The following is a 15,629-nucleotide window of genomic DNA, read 5'->3' on the forward strand; positions in this document are numbered from 1 at the left end:
CATGCCAGCTAATGCACTGGAATTCATATGAATTTATTTGTGGCCCAGTATTTTAAAGCGTAACCAATATCTTTATTAACCACATAACATTCATAAAAATGTAGCCTGAAAAGAATCACAATTTACTATGTCAGTGGGATGGAAAGGAGTCTGTAAAATGTCTTCTTATTTAATGGGCTGCATGAATTTTATAAGTCGTGGAAACTTTCCTCCTCCTTCAATGTCATTAATCAGCCTTTGTTTTTCCAAACCTGCATCATTCCCTTCCTTTAATGTGACAGTGTACGGCAAACTTCAGATATGGACCTCAACCAGGCAAAAACACAAGTCTTTCAACTCAATATAATAAAGCCTAATTACTTCCTCCTGTTAACTTACAAGGCTGGGCAGCAACAAAAAAAAAATCCTTATGATGTAATCAGCTACACGACAGTGTTAATTTCCCAAGAGGAGCTGCAAATTCTATTTTGCTAATAAAGCTAGGAGACTTGTTTTAAGCAATGGATTCAAGTCCATTGAATGTAAACAGGAAAATGGTGATTGACAAGAAAATTGATGGTACTGAAAGAAAAATAAAATCCTCTGTGAGCTGAGTGCCAGCAAAACAAAAAGATTGAGGATCTGCATTATATGGAGTGACTGGAATCCTTATGTAGCAGAATCAGGGATAGTTTGACGGCAAAATACTGTTCCTTAAGTTCCAAATTAAACCAAAAATGCACTGACTCCATAATAGCCACTACATATTTGTTTTTTCCCCCCAAAATGTACGTTTTTTTGGAATAATTAATTTGCTTTCTTCTGAGCAGAAAATGGACTCATTAAAAACCCTTTGTATACAACAGACTGATGGCGCCACAGTACTGTAGCAGTGCACAGTATTCTAAATAAAAGAGAGATTAATTTTTTTAATATATATATGTGCTTAGTAAATCATTCAAAATACCCTGTCATCTTGAAAGTTACACTTGTCGCTTTTAAAATGACAAAGTTTAACAACACCATGTTATTAATATTTAATTGTTTTGTTATTATTTATAAAATGCATTAACATAGGTATTTAGGGCCCTGTTGTCCAGCTTTCCGTAGTGAAATGGCATGGCTTATTCTATAGTTTTAAAATGACTTGCATTTATTTTATATCAGTACTGTAGTGTAAATTGTTGCATGCCATTAATATTACATTTTCAAAGCATTATGGTAATTTTAAAGGCCTTGTAAATTGTGTATTTCTAGTTTTCCGAACACTTTTTCAAATCCTTTATGAAAGGTTCAGTCTATAAACTATAGCTATACTTTCTACCTAAATAACTGTCCCAATAGCATAACCAATGGGAAGCCTGTTTGCTTATGAACCCTGTGGTTAAGAAGCACTGCCATGGGTGGACAGATGTGCAATACAGATCTCTATCATAGTGGTAGTTTTGAAGAAGCATTTTAATAACCCTTTAATGGAATCTAGTCAGTAAAATAACAAACACTGATGATAGACTGCTGGTATTTACAGTAATATGCTGTGTCACGGTCTTAGTTGGTACATTCTCTCATAACTTCTTATCTGCTACCTAACACTCCCAGGCTTTCCAGACACATGTTCCTTCCTCTTTGTATTGCACGAAAATAAGAACAATGGGGAAAACAACAAAAAAGCAACACAACATCCATATAATTGTTTATGCATTTCCATGCTTTTGAATTTGTGTGGTACGCAGACTGTTCTGGGTCCTGTGTAATTTCCACAGAGACAATGTTTGCAGACATGTTTGATTCAAAGGCAGTTTTAGAGTTCGACAAAGCTCTGTGTTTTCACAGTCATTTCACCAAAACAATTTAAATAGGGATTTTGTACCTGACAAACACTGGCTCCATGCACTGTTAAAGAAAAAAAAAAGCGAATGAGGCAAACTGTTGAAAGCCGTTTAAATAAATAAAAAACAGTTAAAAGCAAACCTCTCTTGGCTTTTTATTCTATTCTTTTTGATGTGGCTCTTATTTGATAGATTAACATCTATCTTAAGACCATAAGAACCCACACTGTCCCTGCTTTGAAAAAAATAATGAAGCGCACCAGACAATATTACATTCCAACCTATAACTTCGTTCTTCATCAGCTACACTTGTCCAAAAAAGGGGGCTTTTATAATCCGTGAGAATAATGCCAACTGCATTTACCTTGTTACCAACAGCTTTCAAGGAGGCTTTGGGTGCAGGTGCTGACATTTTGATTCACTAGACACAATACACTGTTTTTGCTGTAATGTGTTTAAGAATTTACCAAAGCCTTTAGGAACAGATTATCACATTACTTAAGTGGGACTGTTTAAATTCTTGCTGGAAGACATACCTTAAATAAACCTTAACAAATACAGCTATGGACAAAAGCTTTGCATCTCCCTATAGAATTTTATATAAAAAAAGAATGTTACGTTAACATATTGAATTAATTACTGTTTTGTAGTTTTCCATATACTTAACGAAAAACGGACAAAAATTGTGACATTTAAAAATCTAACATGACATACTGTACTACTATTTTGGCTTCTGGTAGACTTTTGCGATATCATTTTGTAGTTTCTTTGATTACATGATGTTAAATAAAATATCTAGATTATGTTCCTACATATATATATATTTTTAATTATGTCTCAATCCTAAAATTCCAGGTGACGCAAAACATTTGTCCATAGCTGTATATATGCATGCTTCAGGTTGATAGTTAATGAAGGTGAGCTTATTTTTTCAAACATACAGCTATTTAACTCAAAGCACTAGGCGTTTGACTGCATGAACAGAACAGAGATTATAAAGAACCTTCAGTTGTTGTAAACCGATGACAAGAGACATTTACAATCTGTGTAAACAGTTTAATGGATTGCTGAAAGGATTAAAGGAAGCCTCATTCAGTCTGATTTAAAACTTTTTAACATTATCTAAAAAATGTCAATTGACCATTCAATCTCCTAATGGGCTTTTCAGTCTGTCAGAATGAGTTGAGTGCACAACTCCTTTTGCACTTGAACGCTTAGCTGAAGATACTGATCAGTTTCAGGTTCATGTTTCTTATTGCAGATCCTGGTACTTTTGATTTTCTTGCATACATTTTTTTTTTTTTTCTTATGCACCAATATTTTCTACACTTTAAAAATAAAGTATGCATTGTATCACAGTAATAGAAAATGGATCTTGTACATTGAAGTAACTTAGACAATTGTAATTTTGTGGCAGGCTGACAAACATTTTTAGCTTCCTATTAGAAAATGAGGGATTGAAGGTCCTGTTAAATATAAGAACCACATTTGAGAATACCAGTGATGCAGACTAAAGGCATGCAATTATACAGTAATCACACAAAACTCTTGAGTATTGCTGTAATCATTACCACATCAACACTACCACCCAGAACAAGCCCTAGGGTGTCCCAGCTAACTCTCAACAAGGAGGTACTTCCTTCGAGTAGCACTGCTTTTACAGCCATCCAACTTATCATTGTTGACATAGGAAGCAAGAGCGAATGTATCGTTATTAGTAAAACAATTTATTTTTCGTTGTGCACCACACCAGTTGTGGCCCGCAGTCATTACAGACACATTTATCACATTAGTAGCAGCCCTCATTATTGTCAAAACCCTATACCTAATTCTGACCAAAATCCAGTTCATGGCCCTGGGGCATTATTAAGTGTGGATCCGGTATTGTTTAGTCCCCGTACTTTTTCAACCCAATTCAACACTAAGACTCCAAAGGGTCAATGACAGCTCAGGATAATTCTAACAAATCCTTAGGCCAAGGACATAGCTTGGGTATGGCTTTCTAACATTTTTAAATGCTGCGGTTTAAGTCTGCTAAGATAAAAAAAAATTGGTATGACTTTGGTCTCCTCTATTGTATTCCATACTTGGAATGGATAATTACTATTCTCTTTTCAGAAGCAGTTCTTGTTGTTCTGCTCCAAAACAAACACATTAAGTGTGTAAACAAGCAAGGGCCCCTGGGCATGTTTTCAGTGAAACTCCATTTTGTACTGTATGTTCAGCCAGGTAAACGTCAGAATATGAGAGATTGAAGGGATTACCAACTGCTCTAGGTATGACTGGATTGGAAGTGCGATCAGATCACTTACAAACTGTAAAGCCAGAAAGGACCTAATCCACCTGAGAACCCATACAGGAGAGTTAGGTGTTATTTCTTCTTGGGAGGGAGGTTTGGTAGGGGGAGTTGGCAGAGACCTGGACAATATCATCCACAGTTCCTCACTTGAGGAGGATTTCAGTGTTGACCAATATAAAACTAAAAGTGCCATTAAAAGATGCTGTTTATTTATGTATTGTAATGCTATTTAAAGGATGATCTTTGGGGGTACAGCAGTGAGGTGACATTTAAAACGGGCATTTCAAATTGGGAACAGAAATACCTAGTATGCACTCTAAATAGAACATTTAAACATCTGCATATTTGTTATAACATGAGGTCAAGTAGTTGAAAGTCACATTATATAATAAAAGGACATGCTTATCTGTTTCATGATATAACACATATTATAATAGTAGATATTTAGTCAGTAATACTAGCTAGAGCATCCCAGGCTGGAACATGTCTTGTATCACTGAAACTTAATAATAATCCTCAAGATGGGCTTCTGCATTGGATTTTATTACTTGAGGCTAAAGTTATTATTCCTAAAAGAAAAAAAAAACCCTAAGAGTTATCAACACAGTATTATAGAGTGATTAGTGCGATTTCCATCCCATAATACATGCAATCCTAGTTGTATCTTCATTTGTAACACTGTCAATCACATCCGTCCATAGAGTACTGCTAATGCTGCAATTGAAACTGGCAGTGAGGTTTTTTTTTTTTTTTCCTGAAATATAATTGTTAGCAATAGCATTTGAATGGAGTACAAGGTAGCTGCTGAAAAGAACATATCTAAACCCCCTAGATAGCTTTCCAGAAGGTTGATACCATTTCCCTTCACTTCCTAATGCTTTGTTCAGTAGAATCCCTTGAATTCATATTGGTAGCTCCAGTCTCACCGAACTAAAGATTGTGGGGTAGGGAACTATATTAAGAGGACTACAGCTCTGGCCATATGTCTTGCATCACCCTATAGAATGAACTCATTTTGCTTCATAAAGTTGAATAAAACCTCCTGAATAATGTTACGTTAACACATTGAATTACATACTGCTTTTTAGTTTTCCCATGTACTTAACGAAAAACTGACAAAAATTGGACAATGTGACATTTTGAAATCTAACATGAAATACTGTACTACTATTATGGCTTCCGGTAGACTTTTGCGTTATCATTTGGTACTTTCTTTGATTACACAATGTTGAATAAAAGATCTAAATTATGTTCATATAGTTTATTTTTTTTACGTCTCAATCCTATAATTCTAGGTGATGCAAAACTTTTGGCTGTAGCTGTGCAAACAGTAGCTGGAGATCTCAAAACAGTGGCTTACTTGCAGAGGGTAATATCTCTTAATGCAAGTAAGACTTACAAGTTCACAACATCAGAACTAATCATGGATCTTTTTTGGTTTAGAAGTAGCTGCTGCATTCGGCGTGTTGCCTTCAGAGGCAAACGTAAAAGGTCCAACAAAAATGGGGAATTGACAGGCCCACCATCAAAGCCCTGTGATCCAAAGGACCATAGGATCTTCCCTAGATAAATGCAGACTGCCCCAAGCAGCTCATTTCTTAGCGCTCATTCAGCATGATCAGCAAAGGAGTAATCATAAGATCTTAGAGCATTGTGTAGAGTCATCAGATTCATGTGGCTAAAGCACGAGATCAGCTTCATCCGCAGGTTCATCCCCAGGGTCCTGTGTATAGCGTGGGGTCGGACAAGTGCAGCTTCCAACAGAAATTACAATCAAGAGGAAGAGTCAGCACTTAGGAATCTGGGGATTTTGAACTTCAATATGAGATGCAATTTAATCATTAAGGGGGACTTTCGTGGTGGCTAGATAGCATGCCTGCAGAAAGGGGAAGCTGACCTCAATTTTCTAAGCAGGTGTTTGTGAAATCAAAAGGTGCGCCTTTAAACAGAATAGGAACCAGGGCCAATGGCAGGCCGCCCGCTCAACACACACAGGAGGCATTATCTACAATTAAAGCTTTTCTGATTAATAGTGCTTATGTGCCAAAACTGCACATGTAGAGTATGATCTCAATTAGAGTGAAACCTAATTGAAGCGAGGCTGAGCTCCAGATTCATCCTGTAATTTCTCCTTTTGTTTAACTTGGACATAATCTGACAACAGCATTTTTTTATTTTTAACTATTATTAATGGATTTTTTTTGTGAGAATTTCTTACTGATGGTATGACAAAGAAAGAAAGAAAAGAAGAAAGAAAAAAGAAAATGTTGTTATTGTTTTATTTGTGCAGCCCAGAAATCTAATGAAATTCAGAAGGGCTAGTGATAGTAACAGTTTTTTGCGGAAAATGATTTTTTTTTTTTTTTTTTTTAGTACTCCAAGAGTATTAACAAGCAAAGGCAGCCCCTGCCAAAGAAAACTGTTTTAAAGTGGAACGGAATATAAATGTATAATCACGCCACTGCCATTACCTCCGACACTAAGAAAGTAGGAAATGTCAAAGTCTCACAAGAAAAATAAGGACGAGTCTAATGAGTCCACAGGAGAGGAATTATCAACATTAATCACTAACCTATGTGGCAACTTAACCTTCTTTAGGCTTCCTACACAAAACACTGGCAGTAGACTCAGTTTGGAAGGGGCATTCACCTGTAGCTATTGACAGCGCTGCACAAAGAGACACAAATATTTACCAATTCTGCACAGTTGTCAAATCCAAGGGCCACTTACCTACATAAGCCCGATATACGCTTCTTGCAAAGGAGCCAACTCTTTTGCACAGCGGTATCAGCGCTATGCTTTAGTACGAGAGGTCCTGGGCTCGCGCCTGCCCTCCGCCTGTGTGTGGATTGCATCACCCTGTGGATGCACCTGCCTACGTTGACCTATTTTGCTACAATATGTATATATTGTTTATTATGTAGGATGCATAACAGGCGAAATCCTTTTTTTTTAATGAAAACAGCTTTGTATTTATTTTACTGTATAAACTGTGTTATATGATATAACAGGTTAGTGTATATTTTTTATTGGATTCATTTAACTGTAGCCCTTGACACATCTGTTAAGTTGTTAAGTGGCAACTGCTGGTTTGCAACATTACCAATCTTTTTCTTAACTAAAATACATTCTATAAACATGGTGTCATAGTCATGCTGTAAAAACATCACTCCAGTGCCATGTAATGGCCTAACCTTGTTAACATTCCAAAGTTCCTTCCACTTTTTATTTCCTTCATGCGAAGTGATCTCTTAATGCTGATTTTAATAAACTACTGTCATTTAATCATTTTTAAATCTTTATTTTTTTCATGTTCTTCAAATATACCTTTATTACCAAAATAACCAAGGAGCCAGATGATTCAAGAAGGAAGGCAATAGTTTGCTCAGTAAAAGGAGAGAGTTTCTCCCTGTTTTGAATATTCCCTGTGAGCTCACAACTGCACGTTAACTTGCGTCTAATTCAGTTGTGATGCAAGTTTCATACAGGGCTGTAGTATAACTGCATGGCTCTAATTACATGGTGGTTGGTTATTTACATGATTTGGGTTGGGTTTGCACTATTGAATAAATGAACTGCTCTGTACTCTGATTGGCTGAAACGACCTTGAGCATTACTTTATCTACAGACTGTTTTCATATAGTATGTGCTAATGATTTCAGTTTTTGATTGACACCCTACCCCACTGCCATGTTATAAAACCAGGCCTACAGTAAGCAAGTAGGCCTCTGAACAAATGCCATGTACTAGTATTTACTGTGCCTAGCCAGCTGAACTAGTGCTCCCTTGGAATACTGTGTGTTTTGAAAAGGAATTTCTTAAAATATCATCATAATGTACACAGGAACTTGTATAACAAAAAAAAGAGGAAAATCATAAGGCCTGAAGCGAGGGGGATGAGAAACATTTGGTACTTTGCTTACAATAGCTTCTTACACTGGGGCAGTACCAAAACCAGACAGTGAGCAAATATGTTTAGTTCAGGAAAATCATTAATCCTAGAAGTAAGGCATTTTCACATTTAATAGACTTCAATTAAACCCAATATTTCTTAATTCTAGTGTCAGGTGTTTCTCCACAATCATGTAAATGACTGTCCAACGCCATACGCTAATAGGGGAAAGGCATTAAAGTCCGGGCTCAGCTAAATGGCCAAATATAAACAAGAGCACATAATTCCATCTGCTTTTTTGGCAAACTGAAGTTCCTTTTTTTTTGTAGGCTTTTATTTTCTCCGTTTGTCTTGTGGACACAGTTTGCAGGAAATGTCAGCCAGGGTGATTGATAGCATGAGATTGGCGATGCACTGACTTCATACTTCCATAAAGCAAGACAGCTGTTGAGAGAAAGAAAATCCTTCAGGAGCTTGGAAACATTTACATTTTCCATCTCTTAGGCTGAACAATTGGCTTTTACCAGGCAAGTAAATAAAAAAAAGACATTCAAATAGTACCAGTAAGTCATTGAAACCATCATTAAATAGCAATTACAAAGAAAGTAGGTATATCCTTTTTTGTTGAAGATATAGCATTAGGTAGGGGAATTATTTTAAACAAAAAGCTGTTAACCTACCCCTTTACACAGTGGTCCTCAAGGATGTTCCAGTGGGCAAATTTGTGCCCGCGAGACCAGAGTTTTGTGACGGCAGCTGACATAATCTGTAATACTGCAATACTGTTATATTGCTAGAGTAACTAAAATCGACTGTTCATTGCTCTCAATCTCTGTGTTCTTGACAATTGACGAATCTGCATTTTAATGCCCTTTAATTTCACATTTTGGAATGAACTGTTTGTTAAATGTCAAAAGAGAGAGAAAGCGCCATGCCCCAAAACTCTTAGGAAATACAAAAATGTGCTCTCAGGCAAAACGCTTGGGCAGGAACACGGCTCTAAAATAAACCTGTGTTGTTGCTATGAAACTGGAAGGAAAGGTACATTTTTTTTACTCTGGGATCAGGTAAAAAAAAAAAAAAAAAAGAAAGTCTTTCCATAGAAAATCAAGACGACGCTCCATTCATGGAGAAAGACTCTAAGGGTTTGTTTTGAAACAAGACCAACATTTTTTCCGACTTGTCAAACACAGAACTTTAAACAGCGCTGTATTAAATGCTGTACAAAAAAAGTGTTTAATATACAGTATTTTTTTATTAATTATTTTATATACTTTAAAACATTAGTTACACCGCATGTGATTTAAAACTGAAAGAAAGGTTGTAATTAATTTTAGTCTTCCTAAATAAATGTCAAATAAATTGTACTAATATTTAATGTTTTACAGTATTTGCTTATACTGACATGACTAATTATAAATATTTTCATGTTCTTTATTGAGTGATTTTGCATTTTGGTAAATGTATTATTTCTGTTAAGTGCTGGTAGCTTTTTCTCATTACTCTTTGTGTTGATCCCTTGTGGACAATTTGTTAGGACGTTATACAATGTTGTATGAAATGCCAAAAAATGTATCACTGCAGGAAAATGTCATTCACTTAACTGATGCAATTGTTCCTAAACAGTAGAATAAATGGTTAGCATTTCTACTAAACCTTTACTGGCCTTCACTTGAGACCAGTAACAATGTGCTAACCCCCAAACCAATCATTTGAGGTTTAATGATTAAAATATACCACATTGAGCTCCATTACTTTATTACGGAGCCAAGAAGGGGACATGAGAGACAAAATATGTATATCTTGTGCTCACGTCTTACTGTCTCGTGGCTGCAAGATAATATCTCGTGTCCACAAGATATATATTTGTTTTCTCTCATGTCCCCTCCCGGGCTCCGCACTTTAATGATCAGTGGCAGATATAAACAATGCAGCTCTGTGACTCTGTTTTAATTCAGCTGGGATTTTCCCCTCCGAGTGGATTTATAAATCGTCTTATTAAAATTACTGCAGACAATAAAAATACAGTGAAATGAGGTCCACAAAAATGTTAGGTTTGCGATATTAAGATCTGTCATTTGCTTAGGTCAACAAAATAGACACTGTTACCTCTCATACTGGTACAGATGCCCTTTTGTATTGGCTACATTTGTGCAGAAAAGTTCTAAAAGCAATACAGACATTTAAAAGAAAAACATTTAATTATTGATACAAACTTCAGCATTACAAAGTTCACATGAACATAGTGTGGCTCCAAGGTTGCAATTAATCCTGTCTCTCGGTGTAACTATCAGCACAATCTGAGTTACTGAAATGCAGCTGCACAGTCTGCAGTCTGCTTGAATTGTGTTCCTTTAAAAAAAGGTACCTTGGTTTGCACTAATCTGTCCAGGGTTATTCAAATGAAGCACCATACGGGGAGTTAAAGGGGTTTCTGGTATCAGAGGCGGTCACTTCTCTTACAACCAGTAAATAGTTCCATAATTGCTAATCACTGGTGCTGCTCAATAGCTCTAAGCAGAATTCAGAAACAAAATAATAACTTGGAATAGCAAAGAAAAATATACAACGTCAAGCCCTAATTATCATGATTATATAGCAGTGGAAAGCTGCTGACCTGAGCACTCCAACAATCTCCTTATTGTTTCAGTCTTTTTGCTTTTTACATATTTCATAATACTGTGGTGTATTTTTTTTTTTTTTAACATATACAGGTTTAATGATACAATCGACTATGATACTCTAGATTGTTTGAATAGATGCGTTATCATTTTTCTTTTTTTAATAAAGTACCGGTATTAAGACAATCAGAAAAAATCATAAATTGTGAGGTTAAACTATAAAGGCAATTCTATAAAGGCATTTCCTGGGACACTATTGGATTTCTTTATATTGTCCAGTCCATACACTAATGAATTAAGTACAGATATTTCTATGCACACGTGTTTGTGATATTATTTTCGCCACAATATTATGTTCTTCTGTCACAATTTCTGTTGTGCTGCTAAATATGATTTATTGTATTTATGTTCACTTTACTGTGCAGTAGACAGAGGGCCTAGCAAACAATGGTTTCAATCTTTGTACTACCCAAAAGAAACGTAGTAAAAACCAGTTGTATATTGTATACATGTTAAATAGGATCATCTGAGGGTTTACAGATGATAGGAAATAATCCACTATCAAAAACAAACATAGGAAAGTATGCGTCATGGTTAACTAGATCACCTCACCACATTACTGCTGCACATACATCTTTTATTCTTATTAGGCTGATTTTAGAAAGAGTACACCCATCATTGCATCGACAAGTTTCAACTGTGTACAACTCTAGCAAATCAGACTCTTAAAACAGACTATTGGAGTTTTTTTTTTGTATTTCCTAAGCATTCATGCTTTGTTTGAAGGCAAATCCTTAAGTAAAACAAATGAACTACAAAATCTTTCTCAATATAAGTGTATTAATGTAAGTGTATAAATATAAGTGTATTAATGTAAGTGTATAAATATAAGTGTATTAATATGGAATTATAATAAAAAGTTCTTGGTGCTTTATGATAAAAACAGAACCTGATTTCCCTTGCTTAGTGTGGATGCTGCATGCAGAAATAAACCCTTATTTTACCTTATAAAGCCTGATTTTTTGCATTATCTTTAACCCAAAAACAGTACAAAATGAAATACGAAATTCAGAACCCCTACTTGTCATCCGATTAGACTTTATTATTTTTAATGTAGCGTTTATTCTGAAGACATTTCACAATACACACCATTCAGTTATTTAATTGTTTTTGTATAAAGTGCGGCAGCCAACAGCAATAAAACAGTTGAGGAGAACAACAGAAACTGCGGTAAAAACATATCCTTATTCTAGTTTGACTGGGGTATGAAAGGAAGAAGCAGGATTTTAATGAGCCTGTGCCTTGTCTGTGTTCTTGTGCCTATATAAACAGAGCATCTTGAAAAATGGCAGTGAAGTACTGAAAGTGTCTTGTGATTATTACGGTAAGTTTACAGAAGAATAAGTCAACCTTGATATTAACAGCGGGGAAAGGCTAGAAGGTAAAAGAAGAAGAAAGGCAAGCATACAGATATTTCAGTAAATGCCTATGGAGCGGAAGAGTGGGAGGGGATGGTTGTACATGACACATGGTACTGTATATACAGTGCAGTAAAGTAAGTTTAGAACAGCAGGTGTCACATGTCAGTCGTCCTTTAAAATATGTCAAACAATATTCTTCTTCATTTTCTCTATTATTTCCAAAATGATACATGGGAAAGCTCATCCTGCTGTATATTTCACATGTGCAAAAACAGCCAAGTTAGAGAGTTAGAGAAGTTACAGAAAAGGATTGGCTGCACAAAGATTTTTGGTTGTTTGCAAACACTTCTTCGTTGATGTTTAAGATGGAAGGCCACGTTTTTTGTTGTTGTCGTGAAGTAAAATTCTAAAATCTGATCACAGAAAAAGAAGCGTCAACGAATTGCAATATTATCAGATTGAGTTTCCTATATAATGAATGTATATCAATCCTGAAAGCTGTTCCAACAACTAAGAATCATTTTAACGGTATGAAGATTCACATCCAGTCTGCTGTACGAGGGGCTACAGCTTTAACTAGATATTCTTTTTAGAGAAATGTGTTGCGTAAACAGGAAAGAAAATCTTTTGTAATCCCCTAACCATGAGATTGTATTGTTTAGCAATCCATGAGGGTACAATGTGGTGTATCGAATAGGTTCGCGGTTGCTGTGTAAAGAATTCCAGTTGCTAGTGGCTCGGCAGTATAATAACGCTTTCTATTGTTTTCTTTTGCAGTTTATTTATCTAGATGCTATCTCGTATCCTTCAATTTCTTGTATACTTCCTACCATTTTTCTTCCATGAATGCTTAAGTGGTAACTGGAAAAGAGCTGTGAATTCATTTTAAAGGCACTTTTATGCATAAGCCATTAATCCTACGTTTTACAAACTAGTTTAACATTGGCTTACTAGAGCACATCCTATATAGATAAGATGACCATATGGCTCCGTGTTCAGAGGGACAGTTTGGGACAGTTCAGGCTTTGCAACTCGCAACCCAATGCATTCTGGTATGTTTTACCTGTCTCAGGTAACATTCTTTCCTGTAAGAGAAGCAGGACTACACTTACCAGAATGCATTGGGTAGCGAGTTGAAAAGCCTGAACTATCCCAAACTGTCCCGCTGAACACGGAGCCATATGGTCACCTTATGTATAGATCACTTGATTTAGAACCCTGTGTTGTAATGATATAGATTCCTTAAACAAATGCGAAAAATCACATTGTGTTATACAAACATTTGTATTTGATATCTGGTACTACACTAGGTTTGAGAAATCTCTGTTTACAATCCTTGATTTAAAATGGTCTTGCACTTCTTTGTCACCTCAACCAGTCAGTGACATTTTTCTCCACCCCTTCAAGATCTGTTTTCCTGTCATTAACCAACCAGCTGCTTCCTACATTAATTGACATACTTTGCAGCCAGTAACATGCTTAGACCCTGAAAACACAATTATCTACCCAGCATTAATCTCTTCAAATGCATACATACATGTACTCGACACTTGATGTCAAATGTGTTTAGTTTCTTTCTCTTGCTCATATAACTGCCACCTGCAGTCATCAGTTTAAATAGACAAAATAATAAATAACCCATTACCTGTTTTTTTTTTCTCCACTGAATTAATTGGCTACACAGTTTCATATCATTCTCCACTGCTTCCCCTCTCCTGTCAGGTCACTGTTTTGGATTCTCACATTTCTGTGCACACTTCCCCAGCGTTTATCATATAATTGGTCCCAGGCCTCCCCCCAGGGCCGCTGATCAAGATGTTAAGTTTACTCTTGTTTCTGATAAGTTCAAAAGTCAGGTTAAGGGATAATCAATGGGGGCATCTGAAAAAAATATATTTAAAAAGATATTTAACGAATACTGATCGGAACTCATACAACGGCTAGCATTTAAAGACATCAGGCCCTCTTCACAAAACTGTAAGGCCTGTTTTTAAGAAATGTTTTTTTAAGGACTGTTTTATGAAGAGTGTATTTAACATTTTCTCTGCACTTACAAAAAAAAAGAATAAACCTTCTCAAAAACAGTTTAAATGGGTTTCATAAACTGCAAATTAAATTGATTCTTAACAAAATATTTATTTAAACAGTCCTTAGTCAGTGAATAAGGCCCAATACATTTTTCTGTAAAACTGACTTTGGCTGTACAAACAGAAACAGGAATCTCTATTTTTTTATAGGGAAGTTCCTTTTTCAAGTTGCAAATCAGTCAGCCTTTCTTTAATAATAATAATAATAATAATAATAATAATAATAATAATAATAATAATAATAATATTAATAATAATATACAAGAATTATGTAAATAAATATAAAGAATATACCAACTACCCGAGCCAGTTTCATAGAGAAATTGGACCTTTTTCATTTCCTACTTTTAATAAGAGCTTACATGTGTTCCTTTGCAAGCCCCACTGTGATCAATCCAAGAGGATTTCATTGCAGAACACATAATCTTTACATTTGTGCATTTCAGAAACTGGGGGATAGCCCAATGCAGAGAACCTGCTGGTCATTCCCTGTAGCTGACTCAAAGAAAAGAAACATTTAAAAGATTTCACAAGGCAAGGTGTCAGTATCATTGTAAAGTACTGTATTGCTGAAATTCAAGAAATGCAATCGTATCTAAGTTATTATTACTGTCACCTGAGCAGATTTTAACAAGTTGATGATTGTATTTTGTTGTTATTGTTGTTGTTCTTTTCAGTTTTAATTCTCTCAGTCATTAAAACATTTTTTGTTTAATTTGTGTGTTTGTTTATCTGCAGCCCTTGTTCAGAGACTCGCAGCTTCTGATTTGTGCAGCTCCACTCTGCTGTTGAGTCCAGTATCCATGCACAGGATGGGGGCTGCGTGGGGCAGGCCCAGTGGAATGAAGCAGGTTAGCTCATTGTCTTTCCTGTAAATGCCCATTAAGAACGCACACGTGGAGCAAAGCTGCTGAGAAGCATTGAGAACAAGGAGGCGTTGTGAAAGTAAACAGGTGTTTTATATCACAGGATCCTGTTTCTAAATGATTCAGCACACAGAGTGTGAAGCCGCATAACACAGGATAATTAAGAACTGAACACAGGTAAGCCATTAGAGGCACAAACATTGCATTGAGTTCCTTTCTAAATGCACATGACATTCATTAGAGCTTAATGAACAGTATGTAAGAATTTTAACACTAGAATGCCAATGCATCTTTCAAGAATAGGCAGCAAGATGAAAAACATTGAAAAAATAATCTTTCAATTTAAATGTTTTCCTACGGGCCACCCAGTGAAAAGTGACATATTTTAAGCCCTCTGGTTGCTTGAAAGCGTTATTATTGGGTATTAATGTGCCAAAAAAATCTAAACGAAATAACATGAAATTTGCCAAGAACATCTTAAGAAACACGCCTTCATTTTTTTTTTTTTACACAAAGCATTGTTGAAAAATGCAGCTTGAGCAGCCAAAAGATTTCTGACATGTTGACACAACTGATGGGAGATGAGTTAGCCAAGGCTTTGGGTCGAAAATAAGAACATCTGCATTAAGTAGCTA

General features: G+C 35.8%; 1 long non-coding RNA gene across 1 annotated transcript in view; it reads left to right on the forward strand.

Annotated features, from left to right (window-relative positions):
- LOC131701607 (uncharacterized) overlaps positions 1 to 15,629 on the forward strand; it is a 55,808-nt gene that overhangs the window by 3,527 nt on the left and 36,652 nt on the right. The window contains exon 3 of the long non-coding RNA XR_009308912.1: positions 14,867 to 14,979. This is a non-coding gene — a long non-coding RNA (uncharacterized LOC131701607). The remainder of the gene's footprint in view (positions 1 to 14,866; positions 14,980 to 15,629) is intronic.

Source organism: Acipenser ruthenus, chromosome 25, assembly GCF_902713425.1.
Source record: "Acipenser ruthenus chromosome 25, fAciRut3.2 maternal haplotype, whole genome shotgun sequence".
Lineage (NCBI taxonomy): Eukaryota > Metazoa > Chordata > Actinopteri > Acipenseriformes > Acipenseridae > Acipenser > Acipenser ruthenus.